The 13,922-nt window shown below is 42.3% G+C and overlaps 1 protein-coding gene across 3 annotated transcripts in view; it reads left to right on the forward strand.

The window, feature by feature from the left end:
* The window catches only part of FAM135B (family with sequence similarity 135 member B), a 271,906-nt gene that overhangs the window by 47,421 nt on the left and 210,563 nt on the right, over positions 1-13,922 (forward strand). For all 3 annotated transcript variants that reach the window (XM_017746687.1, XM_017746686.1, XM_017746688.1), the window contains exon 2: positions 8,598-8,660. The gene's annotated coding sequence lies outside the window, so the exon portion shown is untranslated. The remainder of the gene's footprint in view (positions 1-8,597; positions 8,661-13,922) is intronic.

Consider the following 13,922-nt stretch of genomic DNA (forward strand, 5'->3'; position numbering starts at 1 on the left):
TGGTTCTTTTAAGGCTTCTCAAAGGGATTTTTTTCTGGTTCTCAATGTCCATTTTGTATGGTTGAGAGAAGTGTCTTGGTTCTCTAGAAGATTGGATGCATGAAGGTTGTGGGCTGCATTTCTGCATGCCTGTGAGAGCTGACCCTGAGCCAGAGGCTATATAGCATGGGTACATGTGTCTGCACCCCGAATTAGTCCTGAGAGCCCCTGATGTGTATCAGTTCAAGCTTTGAGCACCACTAATGCAGCTGCATGTCTCTGTCTATACACTCAGGCAGCAGAGCCTGGCTATTTTTGTTTCCCCTGCCAAGGGGTAAACAAAAGTCCACAAGATACATTCTAGATGACCCTAGCCTGAGGTATGCCAGGAAAAAAATGTCTTGAAGAATAGCAGATTTGGTTTTTATTTCAGCATTTATGAGAAAGCAGCTTCCCAAAGCATCTAGGCATGATCTGCATAGCAGTAAATGTTGTGTGTGTGAGGTACTGCAGAGGCTGTATTTGCATTTATGCTGAGAGAGCAATGCTGCACAAGGAGGTGTGTTTGTAAATAGTTCTGAAGCATCCCTCTGAATTACAGCAGTCTGCCAGGCTCCTGGTGGAGAGAAGAGACATGCTAAGGATGTGCAAAGGAGTTAAGCATGATTGCTTCATCCCAGGTGTGATTCAGAGGTTTATGTGAGGCCGTGACTGACTTTTTAAAAAAGCATTTGCTCAAGCTGTCCTGAGATAGGAGTGAATTGTCTCAAATGTTTAGACACTGACTGTTCCTGGCAGCATGAGGGATGGGGGCTTATAAAACAGAGAGCGAAAGATTTTTTTACATGAGCAGATAGTGCTAGGACAAGGGGGAATGGTTTTAAATTAAAAGAGGAGAGATTTAGATTAGCTGATAGTAGGAAGAAATTCTTTATTGTGGTGAGGCACTGGCACAGGTTGCCCAGAGAAGCTGTGGATGCCCCACCCCTGGAAGTGTTCAAGGTAAGTCTGGGTGGAATTTGGAGCAACCTGGTCTAGTGGAAGGTGTCCCTGCCCAGGGCAGGGCATAGGAACAAGATGATCTTTAAGGTCCCTTCCAACCCAAGCCCTTCTATTATTTTATGATTCTATGATAACCCCTCTTATATTTGTAAATGTGTGTCACTTCTGCTGTGGATGTGAGTTCTGCCTCTCTACCAGAGGCTATCAATGGCAGGGAGTGACAGAAATCCCATCTTTTTCACCTAAATGCAGGAAACTCAGTGTGTGGGGTTATAGGAGGGGGGACATGTAATTGGACAGAGTGTTTACAGGGGTGGAAGAAACAAAGAACAAGACTGCAGTGAGGAAAAGCACAATAAAATGAGAGCCAAGCAAGTGAATCTCATTTTTAATACAAATGTATTAAATGTGTGGCCCTAGATGCTGGTCACTGTAACTCAGCGTATGTACCAGTTTGGTTTGCTCCAAAAATCCCTCTCTATATAGAGAATATATTTTTGCCATGGGTTATTTCCCACTGGCTGCAGTAACTAACAGCCCTCCAATCTTGAAGTCTCAATGTGATTTTTCTTTTCATGAAGATGAAAATCACATGCAATTATGACCATTGGCACAGATATTTTAAGTGAAAATAATCACAAATTGCTTGTAGAATGAAAAAACAAAAGAGTAAAAATTACTAGAAGAAAATTTTTATTTCAGGGACTGAATGATGAGGGATAAACTTGATGGTTTGTTTCTTATCTGCCCTCTAGTGTTCAGGACTCCTTTTCATCTGGTGCATGCTCATGTCCAAGGAGTTCTTTGAGCATGGGAAGTGAATAAAAAAAGAAAACGGCAAAACAGTTGAGTTAGTGGAAAAAAACTTTCTAATGTCCTTCACCATACGAGTTCAAAGGATTTGGTTTATTTATTTGATTTATCATATTAGAGAAACAGGAGGACAAATAAGTAATCAATCTCATTTCCAATCTCATCTCAAATTTCTTAGTCTTTTTTAGAAGCTGACAAAGTCCGTGCAAGTCTGTGAAACTGGAAAGATTGAAATAATCAGAGATCATTTTCCCTGTGATTGAAACAGATTTGTTGAAGTTTCACAGGAATGCTCTTTGGGTAATTGAAAATGTTAATTTATGGTAATTTAGAACTTGAAAAATATAAATACGAGAATATTTTAGAAAACAATTTTTTTTTTGAAACTGAGCTTATCCCTTAGAGCCAGCGTTGTATTTTTTTAAATTTCAAATTCAAGAGGAAAAGAGGTTTTACATTAAAAATTATTAACTTATTCTGGGAACTTGGATTGAACCTTATTTATGCTAAATGTGCACTAAACCTGTGTGTAATTGGATTAGTTCTGTAATACCCAAAGTTATTTCTGCAGAAGCACACACACACACATAAAGTATCTTGCCAACATGTGATTATGCTCTAATTCATTGTGTGTGTGTGTGTATACTCACATATTTAATGTCTGTGTGCATTTTTGTAAATTCATATTTAAAGAAAGAATGTATTTGTGGATGTGTGTATGAATGTATATATATATGTATATATTCAAGTGTGGTTTTAGGTCATTAAAACATAAGGATTGAGGAAACCTGGACTTCTGAATTATTTTTGGAGCAAGGTGCTCAGATGAGTTTCCCACTCTGGCACTTAAATAATATTTAATAAAATTTAATTGACTCTCAGCACCTCCTGGAAGCTGGGATGTGCAGTGCTACTCCCTCTGTCCCAGGGGAGACCCTTCAGAGCCTACAGTGCCTCAATTCCCCTTGCCTGCAGCCTGCCCAGCCAGAGGGTCACTGAACAGGCAGAGAGGTCACTGTCTTAGGTGAACACTGGTTTTGGTCTCCAGGAAAATCTCCTGGAAGCTGGGAGCCCTCACAGGCCTCCAGGGCAGAATTCAGTCTCCTTACGATGAAGTAGCTCAAAATGATTCTTAATGCTGATATCTTTCCTAGCTACTGCTGATACTAGGCTGGAGATAAACTCAAATGGGTGTCCTTTGAGGGGCATTTTGGAGACCCCCCAGGTCTCTGCTGGGGAGAGGGAGCTCTCCTATCTAAGCAGACTGAATTCCCTGCTGGGTTTTATTTTCCTCAGGGCTGCAGTGAAGATCCTGCAGCAGGACTAACCACAGCACACAGTCCTGCTGTTCAGGGCTGATATTGACAAAGCCTCCCTTTTCAATCTCTACCTGAGCAGAGTCACTTCCAGCTTCTTGTGGGTGACACATCATTATTCTGCACCCACCATGACCCTGTTTGTTCCTTATGTCACAGCTATACCTCAGCAGAGGATTTACTAAAGTTCACCTGAAATGAGTAATGGTGCTGCTTGGTGACAGAACAGAGCTAAACAAAAACCACTTTTTTCTCCATTTCAAACAAAAATACAGGTGGTGGTACCTGGCCACATTAATGAATGAATCTGCTTTTGCCTGGAAGGGAAAGGTACAGCTGCCTTCTGAGGTGTGGGATCCTGGAGGAGCCCATGTTGTTCCTAACAAGACAAGGCAGGGTTGGGAAGATCCCTCAAGGTTTTCCCCACTGTGTGTCCAGTGACATGCAGCACACAGGGTGTTGTGATTTCTGGTAGGAGGCAGTGCTTGTCGTGGTCTGTGCTGTGGCCACTCAAACATAAGCATCCCATTAAAATCCAAACATCGTGTGCTGGTTTGGGTTGTTTCTGTAGATTGCAGAGAATGATGCTGAAACTTAGTTAACACAGAGGGGCTGTGTTAATGCAAGAAGGGCAAACAAGGGCCTGCTCTGTGGTGGGAACTGGACAAAACTACAGATAAGGGTTCATCTCTTCTCAACAGGCAGGCTGTGAGAAGAACTTCTGTGCTTTTCACCTCAATCTATTCCTCTTTTCTCTTTCGTATCTCTCATATCTGGGTGTTGGCAGTGAACTGGGTCATGCAGGCTTTCAAGGCAGAGGGAAATGTTTACTTTTCCCTTTGTGTTGAAGAGATTGAGCCTCTGTCTTGCCCCATTTAATTTCATACCTGGGTAACGAACTCAATGGTATTGCTGTGTTTGTGACTGGAGAAGAAAGGATAATAAAAAGAATGTGATGTAATGCTCTGATAAATTCCATGATTATCTTTAGCCTCCTTTTCTTTTCCTTTTTATTGGCCTGACATGTACCTGCTGTGCCAATCTGTTAGCCAGGATGTCGTCACTGGGAAGTACACGAACATATAATCTCTGCTTTTCCTTTCACAGGCTGAGTGCAAGGGAGGCTACTAAGGGAAGATTTGGAAAACTGGGGAAGTGACTTCTGTAGTGAGACAGGTCACAGGTATCACAGAATAATCCAGAGGGTCCTTAGCTCAGTTCTCTGCTTCTGGATTATCTCTCCCAATAGGTAGTGGGGGGCTGCTGACCCTTTAACAGTCCATCCAAAGCAGTGCCTTATCAAGACTGAAGAATCTGGTCCTCCACTCTCTCCTTGCTTGGAAAGTTCTTCAGATCCCTTCTTCTCAGTAGTCCTCTATGCTCTGGTTTATCCAGATTCCCCTTGTCTTGAGGGGGGCAAAGCTGGGTTCAGTATTTAGGTGTGCTCTAAAGAGCACTGAGGCAGGGAAGGATAATCTCTTCCCTTTATTCACAGACTGTAACCTTGTTGGTACAGCCCTGGAGGATCATTGTCTTTGCTGCCAAGTCTCGCCTCCATCTCACTGTCCAGCAAGGACCCCTGAGCCTTTTCTGCAGTCCATCAGCCCCAGTGTTTCTTCCTTCCCAAACCCCTACACTGAATCGGGGATTCTGAGGGCACAGCAGTTGGAGCCACATTTTGCAGTTCTCCTCACTGGTTGCTGGATCTGTATTTAACAACATTCTGGATGTTTTGCCATGATGTTGCTGTGGGTAATGCCAGGTGCCTCATGCTCCCATTTGCACTGTCTGTGTAGGCTGTGGTGTGTGCACGTAGAGTTTTCTTTTAGCACTTAGGTGGCAGGGAAGACCATAAAATACACTCTGGTGATGGAGCTGTGCCCAGGGTTTTGGCTCTGTTCAAGGCTTGGTTGCTGATTGTGTGTGTGGGAATTTTTTCTGCTAGGGTGGAATGGCAGAGGAGAAACAAAAACATGTTTCCCCTTCCTTCCCCCAGACCTAGAAAGCTGAGAAGGAAAAGAGAGTGCCCTTCCTTCTGTCACATGTGCATCCAGCCTTTGCAGTCATTCCCCGGACTCTGACTATGCTAAATTATATAAGGTGCTCTGCATCTGTTCCTCAAGAATAACAGGGGCAAGCTACAGGGAAAATCCTCAACAGTTTTCTTTTTATTCCCTTTTGAGAGGGATAACGTCTTTTCTTAACATTTTTGGTAAGAGCATGTAGAAGGATATTCTGCTTTGACTGAACACTGAATGTGAGTTTTGCTGGTGGGGTTCAGTTCACTGGGAAATCAAATCCCTCTCTGTTCCTGTCAAGCCTCCAGCTGAGAAGCTACTGAACACAAAGACCCAAATCCTCCCATCTTTAGTCATTCAGATCTCTATATCTGTCAATATCCTGGCTGTTTTGTCTCAGTGTTACAGACATGCCTCCATGGCTGGGACATGCAGTGAGTATGTTGTCATCATCCCAGATCAGCTCTAACTCCATATCTACTCAGTCTTTGTCCTCCCCCTTGACAGAAACCATTTGGTGGCTTGTGTTATCACTGACTTCTGCTGTCATACGCTTAATCGAGGCATTAAGAGGAGGAAATGTTTTTGAATTATTTACCTGTGGTCTTCAAGATAAATCCTCTTCTATCACAAATCCCTGAAGTCCTGCAATTTCTCTCTGCACCTGTGGTTCACCTCTTTAGATGTGTAGTAGTTCTCACTGTCTCTTCAATAAATAATAACCTTTAAGAAGAACAGCAGATGTCTACACAGGTGCTAAGACAGGGTTCCTTGATTTTTTATCCAGTGTAGTATCTTTCAACTTTCTTTGAACTACCATGACCCAAGAGCACCATATAGCTGGCATAGTCCCCTTTATGAAAATCCTTACTTTTCAGTTTATTTTAAAGTTACAACATGAGTATTTCATAAACACTCTTTGCCTTTCATTCAAAGACAGAAGGGGTTTTTTTGGCATTAAATCTACAAAGTAGGTTGGTTAATTTCTTCTGATTAACTTTTCTAGCCACCTAGAAGACAGGTGAGATCTGGTCCTATGTAGCCACAATCTATGGGATTTCAGAGGTCAGTAAGACTGAAGTTCTTTCCAAAGCAATGTAGATATGTCTCAAAAGTTTTCTACACTAAGCTCCTTCCATCTCATGAACGACCTATTTGCTGAAAACAAACATAAATGTGAGGTAAGGAAGTGTCCACTAGCAACCACTGTCATTACCTGGGGTGGTGGGAATGCTGAAAAATATCCTATTCTGGTTTTGTTGTAATGAAGTCTATAGACCTGTGGCAAAAGGTGGGATTCATCAGCCTGGATAATGACTCTTTAATTTGTTTTGCCCAACTTTAAAAACCTGTTAAGAGCTTGATTTTTCCCTCATCTTATTCCTTCCTACCCTTGCACTTCAACCTTGAGCCAGGGAAGACTATAGTGCCTCTAGCAGTTTCTGTCTTTCCCACTTAAATGGGCTTTGGGGTGTCGTTGACCTAGAAAGCAAAATGGTGGTTGGAAGTTATAGGTCAGCACTTAGAGCAACTTTAAGTAGGTGTTCAAATCTCAACCATGAAACCTCCCTCACTCCTAAAAGTGCTGGTTTGCCACTCACTTGGGATTTGCCAACAAATTGCGGTCCTGTGGCTGAATAATTTGTTGCATTGAAGAATATCTTGGAGTAAGTTGCCTGCTCCCCTGTCCTTTTCCAACCTGTAATACACCCTTCTCCAAGCATATTTAGCTTTTCTGCACCATGGTTTACCAAGACACAAATGAAGATGATGTTTCTCCTCTCCTTGCAAGGCTGAAACATTGTGCTTATTGTAAGCAATGCCAGACAAGGGTTTGGTTCAGATATTTTAAAATAATCTTTATACACAAACTCCAGTTAGTAGTTAGGTACTACTAGTACTGCCTGCCAGCTGGTATTTTGCATTGTAAAAGACATAAATAAAAAAAAGAAGAATCTGAAAACCTCTAGGGAAGAGTCTTAAGCAAACAAGCCCATCTGGCTGTTTAGTGAATTAATATGTATTTTAGGTGGTAGTGATACCAGTGAGCGTTGTTAAGGTTGTCCAGCATTTCTTATAGTAACACCCCAGCTTTTATTACTTATCATTTTGCTGTATCTTAATTGCTTGAGCTGAAACACTTTATGCAGGAGCATCTTCCTTGGACTGAATTAATTTGGGAACACTGCAGCCAAAATAGTTTAGATATTTCCATAGAGGAATCTAGGAGAAATAATCGGTTTTGCCTACATTAGAAATGGATCATATGCTCTTCTTTGGAAGACTGCACTTATGTGCTTACGAGCAGATACTTCAAAGAGAAAAGAAATGGTCTTTCTTTTTGTTTTTTTGAGTCCATCTCTCAGAACTTCTATAATAAGACAGCTCTTAAATGTTTGAATAAACACAGGTGGTTTTGGGTGCTCAGCAGCAACTAGATATAAACAGCTAAGTTCCTCTGACATGATGAATGCACTGGATGTTTTCCAGTCAGTGTCAGAATTTCTTTGCAACTTTCCTTCCTTTTTCTGTGATGCTGTAGGTTAGGTCAGATCTAAGGTGGGACACAGGGTGGGAGATGCAACACTCAGGGTAAGAAGAAAGCTTGCACTCTGCCCAAGCTAAATAGGGGAGGAAGTCACCCTTATGATTTACTGCACAAAATTGGCAGAGGGAGGTCTCAGAGGAAACAAGGGGCCTAGGAAGGGTCCAAGTGATTTAGGTTTAGGATATTGTAGGTTGACTGGGATGGATGAGTGAAAGGTGTGACTACAGGTGTATGGCAATATGTTTGTGTGTGGAGGAAAAAGGATGTTGTGTGTAAAACCAAGGAAGAGGTTAGGAGTTGGTGAACTAAGGGGGCAGAGATCAGGAATCTGTGGAATGCATGCTGGGAGCAGTGGAGTATGGGACTTGTTCATGATTTCATAGAATGGGTCATGTCAGAAGTCACCTTTTGAGATCACATCATCCCTGGCCCTGCCCAAAGCAGGATCAGCTAGAACAGGTTACAGAGGACAATGTTCAGTCAAGTTTTGAATATTTCTAGTGATGAAGACTCCACAGCTGAACAGCCTGTTCCAGTGTTCAGGGAGTTCGGCATTGACCTCCAGAAAACCTCAGCTGCTTGTGTGAGTGCCTCTGAAAAAGTCCAGGACTTGTTTTCTGAAATAGATGGCAGTGGCAGCCCTTTTTCCATAGGAGTGTTTAGAAAAATATTGATTGTGATTTTGTGAGGTACTGCAATAGTGAGCTGTGCTCTGCAGCTCCTAAGGCTGTCTGCAAGATGATGTTTTGGGCCCAGGCTATGTTATTCACAAAATCCTTCTTCATTTTTTTTTTTGTTTTGTTTTGTTTTGTTTTGTTTTTTGAACTTCTAATACTGCAGTAATTCCTTCAAGTCCTATCAGATGTTTGTGTCATGTAAAACATTTGAAGTGTGCTTATTTACTCTCTATTTTTTATCCAGTATGCAATCTTCCAGAGCCCTGAATGAGAGGACTGCAACCTGAGGTTTCCCACTGCCTTCCAGGTAAGGGAAACACTGGTGGGTAAATGTAGATTTTTGTTACTTAAAGCAAAGCTGTTTAGTTGGCTGTAACAAAATGCTGGACTAAAACTGAGTGGTAGAATGAACAAAATATCGAATGGATGTCAAGTGAATGAGGACTCTGTGGCTTGAGGACAGGATAAATGTAAAGACTTGCAAGAAGAGGTGTAAGATTTTCTTGGATGCAGCTATTAAAACAAGCCAAGTCTTTATGATCCATTTCATATTATACTGTGTGGGTTTTGTGTGAAATACATACTTAGTAAAATGATAAATTATACTTTATACCTTTTCTAGTACTGTAGACTTTACCTTTAATTCTCCACTATGATATGTGAGAATACTGCATGATTTTAAATGCTGCATGATTTTTTTAAAATCCTGTATTATTTTAAAACACCTTTATACTGTGGTACTCCCTAAGAATCTGTTATATTTATTAGAATCATAAAATGGTTTGGAGATCAGCTGGTTCCAAACTTCTTGCCATAGAAAACAATAACTTTCACTGGATCAAGTTGCCCAAAGCCCCTCCAATCTGACTTTGAATGCTTCCAATGATGGAGCATGACTGACTGTCAACAGCTGCATCAAAATAAATATTGATATATTTTAGTTGACACTTCTGGTTATATTTTTCTCAAATAGCTGTGTGAAAGGCATCTTTTGATCCTTTCTCCTGTTTTTCTCCTTCTTTTGCTTAACTGCTTCTCTGTTGCATAGCATGAAACCGGATTATGTGAGACTGGGTAATTCATACTAGAGGGTGTTTCAAATCCTGCTATAACAATATGGTGCATTTGCTTCCTAGAAGGGTCTTGCCATCTGAAGTCTCCTAGAGCACAGAGGATCCATAAGTAATCAAAGCCCCAAGACTGAGAGTTCTGTTTGTTTTTGTGTGTCAGACTTTCCCTTTGGACCTTACCCTTTCCTGAAATTATAAAGTAGAAAGAAACAGTGCCTGGAAGCTGTGTTGCAATCAAAAGTCAGATTCAGCTTCTCAGGTCATTGAAAGAGAAGCTTAACTTTCTCTGTCCATTACCTACAGAGCTGCTGTGTTCCTGCTGCTAGCCTGGAGCACACATTTAGCCCTTCCTTCTTCTCCCCAGCCATGGTGTGACCTGTTACACATCCACGGGGAGCTTTCACAGGGGTTTCCTGCAGCAAGCTGTGTCCCAGAGCTCGAGGAAAGCTGTTGCAGCCAGGATGAGGTCTCTGCCTGCAACTACTCATTGTGTGCTCCCGGTGGAAGCTGAGGGTTGTGGTCTTTCCTTGCTACGTGAGACACACTCACTTCCTTGCTCTGTGTGTGTGTTTAAATCACAAGCTTGTGTAAGGTTTTATGTGCTGACATTGAGATGTCAGAGGAATCACAGAATCATAGAATGTTAAGGGGTTGGAAGGGACCTTAAAGATCATCTGGTCCCAACGCCCTCTGCCATGCCAGGGACACCTCCCACTAGACCAGGTTGCTCAAGGCCTTTTCCAACTCGGCTTTGAACACTCCCAGGGTTGGGGCATCCACAACCTCCCTGAGCAACTTGGTCCAGTGTCTCACCACCCCCACAGCAAAGAATTTCCTCCGAATGTCTAACCTAGATTTGCCCTCTTTGTACCTATTACTCCTTGTCCTATTACTACAGTTCCTGACAAAGAGTTCCTCTCCTTGTAGGCCTCCTTCATATAGTGGAAGATTATGAATTCTCCACACAACCTTCTCTTCTTCAGGCTGAACAGCCTCAACTTTCTCAGCCTGTTTTCATGGGAGAGGTGCTCCAGTCCTCTTATCAACTTTGTGGCCTCCTCTGGACTAGCTCCAACTGTTCCATGTCCTTCTTATGTTGGGAGCTCAAAAACTGTGCTCAGAACTCCAGGTGGGATCTCACAGAAGCAGAGGGGCAGATTTACCTCCTTTGACCTGCTGGCCATGCTCCTTTGGATGCAGCCCAGGATTCCATTGTTTTTTCATCACCCATCACCCCCAACTCCTTCTCCCAGGGCTGGTCTCAATCACTTCTCCACCCAATCTGTGGGTGTGTCTGGGATCTGTGTCTGTCATGACCCAGGTGCAGGACCTTGCACTTTGCTCTGTCAAACTTCATGAGGTTTGACCAGCCCCACCTCTCCAGCCTGTCCAGGTCCCTCTGGATCCATCCCTTCCCTCCAGTCTGTGACTGCACCACACAGCTTGGTGTGGTCAGTGAATTTGCTGAGGGTGCCTCAATCCCACCGTCCATGTCACTGACAAAGCTGTTGAACAGCATCAGCCCCAGTACTGACCCCTGCGGGACTCCACTCATCACTGGTTTCCATGTGGACAATTCACTGTTGGCCACAACTCTTCGTGTGCACCATCCAGCCAGTTCTTTATCTACCAAGTGGTCCACCCATCCAATCCATGTCTCTCCAATTTGGAGACAAGGATGTTGTGTGGGACAGTCTCAAATACTTTGCAGAAGTCCAGGTAAATGATGTCAGTCACTCTGGCCTACCCACCAGTGCTGCAGCCCTGTCATAGAAGGTCACCAAATTGGTCAGGCATGAATAGGCAGTAAGAAGTATGTAGTTCTAAGCTTATTTCAGTTATTTTAAGAATTTTTTTATTTAACCCTGCTCTTATCAGAATTTGTACAATTACTATTACTCTCAAGCTCTGGTAGTGTAGAGTAACAGACTGAAGTGGATTCTACAACTTGTAAAGATGTTTACCAGCCCAGTGTGTGCCCTGCAGCATGGACTGCTCCACTGAACATCTATTAGTTATCCTGCTACCTAATAAGAATATCTGTTTCGGGTTATTATTAAATAACCAGAGACTCCAGACAAAGAATCTGGAATATCAATGTTTCTGCCTATGATGGGATATAGGACACCAAGCATGTCCAAGGATGTCTGAGCCATAGGGATTCCAGCCAGTCTGGGAACATTCAGCAGCTAAACAGGCACTGGGGCGTCCTCATTGCTGAAAGCTCAGCCTGCTGTGGGGCTCAGGTGACAGTTAAGGGACATTTCCAGAAGGTATGTTTTGGTTTAAAACTTTGTTGACAGGCATCAGATGTCTGATTTGGTGGGATAGTTCTTCCAAACTGGAGTTAGGGATAGGATTTGCCTTTGCCTCAGGATGTTGTAGATAAATGCAACTAATTAAGTCAGCCCTCGTGTTTTCCTATGAACAGGGAGAGAAAAAGAGGCACAAGGGATAATTTAACTGATTTTTTTTAGAAATCTGTGTTAGGATAAGTTGATTTTCCTGTCTTTAGTATTTAAAGCAAGAAGTTAATCTAGATGTGACTAAACATAGGTCCCCAGTACCATCTGAGATTCCCAGAGGGGTCTGTAATTCCTTAGCAGGTCTGCAAGGTATGACATAGGTTTTACCCTTAAAAACTAATGCTGTGCTTAAAAACTCAGCCTTTCCTCTTGGCTCTGTCAAATACATCTGTGATGTGCCCTTTCTTTATTGAATCATATCTGCATATGAAATCAGTATGCTTTACATACTGTAACACCACTTATCTCCCTAGTCAATGATGCAAATCATCGATCCCACCATGCAGGACCTTCTTGCATGGCTGAGGGAAAACGAAACTATTTTACCTCTCTTTTTCTTTTTTTTTAAACTTTTTTTTCCTGTGCTTTGTTAGACTTTTTATATCCACTTTGTCCTCACTTGGCACAGTTGAAGATGCCTACTCTGCAGGGTACAGACAGAGAGGTATCAAAGCCATTTGTTTTAAAGCACTCTGCATCTCCTTTGAGGTGGGCTTTTCCTCAGTGTTGCAGCTTAGCACCAACAAGAAAATTAAGGTGGGCAACTCCTCAGTGGTGAAATACAGCCATGCTGAGCCAAAGAACATGAAGCTAGAGGCCACCTCTCTCCTGCTATTCTTATGTGTCTTCTTGAAATCAGAGCTGCAGCTTTCAAAAAATAGCCCCAATAAGCAAAGTTGGAAAACACAATCTTGCAAACTGGTTACACACACCTCAGCAGGTACATTTTGCAGTACACATCCTGATTTAGCAGAAATAAGATCTGTCTGTGGTCTCAGTGATCTATTCAGAATAACCATGGGTTTTTCTGTCAGGTAGTTAATCATGGAGTGGGTGATTTAGATGTGCTCACCATCATTACTGCAATGAGAACTTCTTGCCCTGCATTCAAAATTACAGCAGGGAATCTCATGCAGCAAATATTTTTTAGCTCTTGAGAAGGGTTTCAGGGTCCTGTCTAATTTTACATGCATTACATTTTTAAAGATTAAAATAGATAACATATTTCTTATTTCTTTTTAGAGTGCTAGAAAGTCCCTTTGAGTCAGCTATTCCATATAATCCCTGAGCAGACATCAAAATTGTTGCCTGAAAGAAGATTAATTAAAAAATCTTCAGGGATAATGGTTTATAAGATACATGGAGGCTGTGAAATCAGAAGCAGCTCCAAGGAGGTCTGACAGTGTATGCTGGCTGGCACTTTTCCCTCCTCAGTCAGGTAGTTCCAGGTTCTCCCACAGTCATGAGATATATAGAAAATGATTTTATATGAAGCAGATTATGACTCTGCAAATGAACATGGTGTAGAGACACTGTCTTCTAGAATATCTTGAGAAATGCTGCCAACAGCACATCATAGAATCATAGAATTGCTTGGGTTTGATGAGGCCTTAAAGAACATTTCATTCCAGCCTCCCTGCTAGGGACGAGAACATGTTCCACTAAATCAGGTTGCTCCAAGCTCCATTCAGCCCGGCCTTGAAAACTTCTGGTGCATCCATAACTTCTCTGGGCAACCTGTTCCAGGGCCTCACTACCTTCACAGTAAAGAACTTTTCCCTAATATCTGATCCAAACCCACTCCCTTTCAGTTTTAAGACATTTCTCCTTTTCCTCTCACTACCTGCTCTTGTAAAAAATCCCTCTCCATCTTTCTTGTAGGCTCCCATCTTCTATAACCATTTATCCAGGTTTGATACTTTAATAGGAAATACCATCCAGCACATTTTCTTGGTGTCTCAAGCTCATAGATTCATATCATCTGCAGCATACAGGTTGCAAGCAGAGATCTGGCAGCAGGAAGCAAATCCCTTTAGAAAGTTTCCACCAGTGATTTTTCTTTTTTTTCCAGTATTTTTTAGACAGGGTTTCACAATGTCCTGCAACAGTACCAGCTCCTGAAAGAACTGTCATGGCTTATGAGCATTACGTAGCTTTGCACTGACATTTTGGGATGGAAGTGACATCTGATTG

This window comes from Corvus brachyrhynchos, unplaced genomic scaffold (assembly GCF_000691975.1).
Source record: "Corvus brachyrhynchos isolate BGI_N302 unplaced genomic scaffold, ASM69197v1 scaffold89, whole genome shotgun sequence".
Taxonomy (NCBI): domain Eukaryota; kingdom Metazoa; phylum Chordata; class Aves; order Passeriformes; family Corvidae; genus Corvus; species Corvus brachyrhynchos.